Here is a 6,047-nt window from a genome sequence, read left to right as displayed (position 1 = left end):
GATGGACAACCAATGCTTTTAAGGAAATGTACTAGAAATAAATGACATGTATTTGTGAACAAAATACTAACCACGAACATGTTCGTACCTGCAAAGTCATAAAGCAATAATAATTTTTAAAAAATAATGAAAAATAAAAAGATATCCCAGTAAGTTCTGTCAAAACGTAACTGACAAACCAGCTTTAATCCACGATCTTGGTGTTGTTGATTGGCGGGTTAAAAACGGTCATACACATTAAAAGTCCACTCGTGTACATACGAGTGAACGTGGGAGTTGCAGCCCACGACTGAAGAAGAAGAAGGTGTTGTTGATGGCGCTGATTTTGTTTGTTTGTTTGGTGTTGTTGTTTTTGTTTGTTTGTTTTTTTGTTTTGTTTCGTTTTGTTTGTTTGTTGTTTGTTTTGTTGTTTGTTTTTTGTGTGTTTTTTTTAGCCTTATCAAACAGTCCCATAGGCATGTACTTATGGATGTTGGATATGTTTTTCTTCTTTTTTTCCAATCTAAAAAGCACATTAAATGGATAAATATCAAAAACTAATAATTTTTAAAAAAGATTTAAATCACACACGCGCGCGCATACGCACACGCACGCACGGACACACACGCACACACACACATACATATATACACACACGCACCCGCGCGCACGCGTGCACTTGCTATTTATTTGTTGACTTGCTAGTCAATTGTAACGACGTTTCAATTGGCAAATTGTTGCGCTAAAACTCTCCATCACTTGTCTGCCTCTCTCTTCCTCTCTCTCTCTCTCTCTCTCTCTCTCAATGCAAATGAATTGTGGTTTCAACCTGGAACATCCGCAGAATCGCCATGTCCTTTGTGTGCATATAACGTAGATGACGAAAAGCATTTTTGTTTCATTGTAAATTGTACGATAAAGTAAGAGAACAAAAAATATTTTTTTCAAATCTCATCTTGTTAAAAGGCATGATGGTGGGTTTTTTTTTCTGTTTTATCGTTTGATGATGAATATATCATACCGTCAGTAGCTAAATCTATTTCAGAAACACAAAAAATACGGCATAATCACACTGACCAGAACAATACCAGAGTAAATGGTGAGGATGTCCATGTGTAAAGTTTATTTTCTTATGTGAAGTTGGTAAGGTAGTTCATTGACACACTGATCTATATCACTGTCAGAATGGATGGTCGAGTTTGATTGTATAATTTAGTTTTTATCTTTTTTTTTTGTTCTGTCTTGTTTAATGTATTGTGAGGGTGTGATATTTAGATATTTGTTTGTTTGTTGATGAAACGCTCATAAGCAGAATGTTGTTCTGCACTTAAGGAGATATGAACATTAACCATCATCACCCGCTTGTCAATAGACCCTTGCAGGTAATGAGACTAAAATGTCAAAGCGTCTCTCTCTCTCTCTCTCTCTCTCTCTCTCTCTCTCTCTTATTTTCCCCCAGTTTTCTCCTTTCGGGAACTGGATGAAGAAAAAACGCATAGTTGCTTATTCTATCACCCTCAGAAATAACATTAATTCATTCATTCATTCAATCAATCTCTCTCTCTCTCTCTACGCACGAATCAGTCTGCTTGTTTTTGTTTTGTTTTTTGGGTTTTTTTGTTGTTGTTTTTAACTGTACTATCGTCAAATTTCCACAAAAAAATTTCATTCAAAACTTCAAGAGATACTTACACCAGAAGAACGCAACAAGATACTCCCAAATCCTCAGAGTGCCACAATGAAATGGAACGCTCGCTCACTGACACTGATGTCTCTGAGATGACGATAACCGTCGGAGCTGCTGGATTTTTATAGCAACCCTTGTCACAATAACGGTATTCAGCTCACAGATGGGTGTTTGTTTGTTTGTTTTATTTCTTTGTTCGTTGCTTTCGTTGTTGTTCCTTCCCCCACCTCCTCCCCCCCTTCCCCCCGACCCCCGCACCCCCCCCCCCCCCCCTCCCTCCCCAAGGCTGGCTTGGGGCGAGGCACTGGTTTGTTCCAATGGAAGCTTTGTTAGCGTGTGAGTCGGATTCAATTAACCCGATTGTGGTCCAACTGTTATGAAACAAACGAGGCGAAAACTTGAACGCACGCACGCATAGCGCCAATACATGCAAACACAAACTCTCTCTCTCTCTCTCTCTCTCTCTCTCTCTCTCTCTCTCTCACACACACACACACACACACACACACGCACACACACATTGTGTACAGGGCGTGGACATTTCACACTGATCACCTTTGGAGAATGAGAATGTAGGAATTCCATAGCCCCGATGTCTGTGCTGAATATTGGGAATGTGTGTTGCATTATTCATGACTCTTGTGTGTTACGATGACAGCGTCTTCTTGTTCAAATCCCCCAAAGGAAAACCAAACACCGAGAAGAATCTCCCCTGCCTTCTTCTCACGTAAATATTTGAACATGGGAGAAATGTACAATACAGAAACGATCATGGATTTGATTGAATGAATTTTAGATGATTTCAGAAAATAAATAAAAATAATTATTATGGCATGATAAAAACACAGTAAATCAGGCAGCTATAATTGCACGCACGCTTTTTTTTTTTCCTTTGTTTTGTTTTGTTTGTCTGTTTGCTTGTTTGTTTGTTTGTTTGTTCAATGCAAACAGTTTTCGTAGGTGAACGCGCGAGCAAATGTTACAAAGCAACGATGGCGCTTGGTTTCATGTAATGTACCGCCACAATAACAATTTATTTCAATGTTTTAAAAAGAAATAAAAGAAAAAAAATCAATCATTATTATACAGCATTCGCACAACATAAATGAATATGATATCATCCAATGTTTAAATGAAAGAATGGAGTATTGATTAAGTAGCTGATCGCTTGATCGATTGCATGAAGGAACGAACAAATAACCGACATAATTATGGAAATAAAGAAAGAAAGAAAGAAAGAATGAAAGAATGAATGAATTAATGAATGAATGAATGAACAGGTGTTCGCATGGATCTCGGCCGAAGGAAACTGAGACATGAAAAAATGTATGGCAGGACTATCTGTTGCGCTCGCCGATCATTCAGAAATGTCTCACATGAAGAAATGTGTCATGACTCATTGACTCATACGTAACTGCTTTGAGTCTCTCTCTCTCTCTCTCTCTCTCTCTCTCTCTCTCTCTCTCTCTCTCTCTCTCTCTCTCTCTGTGTGTGTGTGTGTGTGTGTGTGTGTGTGTGTGTGTACGTGCGTGGTGTGTGTGTGTGTGTGTGTGTGTGTGAGAGAGAGAGAGAGAGGAGGGAGGGGGAGGGGAGAGAGGGAGAGACAGAGTGTGTATGTGTACGTGTGTGCGTATTTTCGTGGGCATATGTGTGTGTGTGCGCGTGCGTGCGCATGCGTGTGCGTGTGTGCGTGCGTTTTGTGTGCGTCTGTGTGTTGTGCGTGTGCATGTGGCTGAGCGCTCGCTCGCAAGAGAGAAAGAGAGAGAGAGTGTGTGTGTTTCTATTCTCTTTTTCTTTACTTTTTTTTTCCTTTCTTTTTTTTATTTTCTCTCTTTCTTTTCATTCATTCTTTCTTTTCTTTCTATTCTTCAACCCTCCCCACCCTCACCCCCCCACCCCCCACCCCAACACACACACACACCCACACACCCCTCAACATTTCTGAGTCTGATATCATCGTTGCGGAATCCTCGTTGAACGAATTATTCCCAGAGAAAGGACACATTAATCCTGGCATCTGCTTGCGATGGAGAGCGCGCCGGATGGTCGTTCGTTCCGGACAATAAAAGAGGTTTTTGTGGCCTGGCCAGGTTTCCCACAGTTCTTCCCACAGTGCCATAATATAGGGCCGTAGGGTGGGTGGCTGGGTGGGTGAGTGGTGGTGAGGGGGTGGTGGTGGGGAGTGGTGGGGTGGAGTTATGGTGGACGTTTGAATTCGAGCTTGGAATGCAGAAGACAGATTTTTTTTTTTTTTTTTTTAACGAAAAAAGGTCAGTCAGTGTGTGTGTTCGTTCTTTAGTTTAACGTCTTTTCACTGTAAGTGATATTAGACGAGGGAAGGAAAAAACATCGAGTGGGAGGAGGGGGAGGGGGGGGAATTATTGTGTACGCATACGAGTAAGTGAAAGTGTGTGTGTGTGTGTGTGTGTGTGTGTGTGTGTGTGTGTGTGTGTGTGTGTGTGTGTGTGAAAATTACTAATTTAAGTGTGTGGGTTTTTTTTTTAATAAACAAAAAACATAACAATATAACATATTTCTAATGAAAAACTAACAACTATAACAGCGAACCAACTGGACTATTTAACAAGGAGCTGGAAAAAGTCATGTGTGTGTGTGTGTGTGTGTGTGTGTGTGTGTGTGTGTGTGTGTGTGTGTGTGTGTGTGTGTGTGTTGGGAGGTTCAGTGTATGTGTGTGGGGTGGGAGGGGGATGGAGGGGGCTGGGGGCGTAGGGGGTAGGTGTGGGTGTGTGTGTGTGTGGTGGGTGGGGTGGTCGTTTGCCTGTGTGTGTGTGTGTGTGTGTGTGTGTGTGTGTGTGTGTGTGTGTGTGTGAGTGTACGCGTACGCACGCGCGCGCGCGCTCATTTATGAAATGTGTTGTGTTCTGATACTGCAGTACATTGTATAGTATTTCATCGTACTGTATTACGTTGTTGTTGTTTTTTTCTTACAACAGATGATTTCTATGGTCTGAAAATGGAACTGTTCTTCCACAGGAGAAAGCCTTACGCCACTGAGCCGCGCCACTTCTCCCCCCCTCCCCCACCCACCCCCTCCACCTTCCCCTCCCCCAAACACCCCTCCACCTTTTCTTTCTTTTTTTTCTTCTTTTTTTTTCTTTTTTCCCCCCTTTTTGCTCTGTCTGCAAGAGTAGGCCCGTTTGTGTGAAAAGAACGGGGTCCTAAAACAGATCCTTGTGGGACGCCGTGTCCAAGTGTAAGACAAAGCAAGAAGTTTATTTCATGTGGGCCCCCTGGGAGGTCATTGAATCATCATACATTGACATGTTTTATACACACCGTATACATAACAAGAGTGATGTAAAAAAAAATTTTTTTTTTAAACCGGTAAAAAGCCTACACGAATGAACATAAAAAATACAATAACATTCCTTTTTTTTCCCACTGAAACTGATGTTATTTTCGATATACAAAGGGGGATTTCTTTTTCTGAAAAGAGACACGTTTAGTCGAAAGAAAGGCTTTGAATTTTGATTGTGTGTTTGTTTTTTGTGGGGGGTTTTGTTGTTGTTTTTTGTGGGTGTTTTTTTTGTTGTTGTTGTTGTTGTTGTTGTTGTTTTTTGTTTTGTTTTTTTCCTTTTTAATTCAGAAAATAGTAAGTGGAGTTTAACTCACTCAGTACGGCCAGTCCTCTCTTCTCCTCTACACAGACCCCTCGGATGTCCAGTGAGTGTCTGAATGACCCAACCTTTAGCTTCCGTCGTCAGAATTGTGGTATTCTTTTGTCAACATTCACCTCTTCAGTATAAGAGCCTTCCGCTTGCAATATTTTGATGATGGTAATTGGGGTGAAACGCTGTTAACGTCGTCTCTTTCGCCGTTTGTATGGAGAGAGTTAATGGAGTTTGGTCGGGTTCCATGATATGTAGGAAAATTAAATAAAAAAAGAAAGAAAGAAAGAAAGGTAGAAAAGAAAAGTAAGAAACGAAGCGGTCACTTGGGAACGAACTGTGTAGCTCGGGCTGGAAGAGGAAACGAGAAAGAGAGAGAGGGGGGGGGATGGAAGGGGTAGTGGTGGAAGGGTGGGGGTGGGGGACGCAGGAGAGTGGTGTGGAGGGGTGGAGGGGTGGAGGGGGTACGGGCGTGAGCGGGAAGGGGGGGGGGAGGGGACGGGGGGGGTCAGAGGGTGAAAGAGGTGCGAAAGTGTGAGTGACACAGAGACAGAGGCAGCTGGATATGAATACTGTATGCAATATTGAATACCGAATATTGCAGAGCCGTGAAATGAATAAAATCTTATTGATCTTTCTTTTTTTTTTTCTTTTTTTCCTTTTGTTGTTGCTGTTGTTGTTGTTCTCAATGTTGTTGTTTGTTTGTTGTTGTTGTTTTTGGATATAAAAAAAGCGTAATTTTTTGTTGCTGT

This window comes from Babylonia areolata, chromosome 14, assembly GCF_041734735.1.
Source record: "Babylonia areolata isolate BAREFJ2019XMU chromosome 14, ASM4173473v1, whole genome shotgun sequence".
In the NCBI taxonomy this organism is placed as follows: Eukaryota; Metazoa; Mollusca; class Gastropoda; order Neogastropoda; family Buccinidae; genus Babylonia; species Babylonia areolata.
This window is presented reverse-complemented; position numbering follows the sequence as displayed.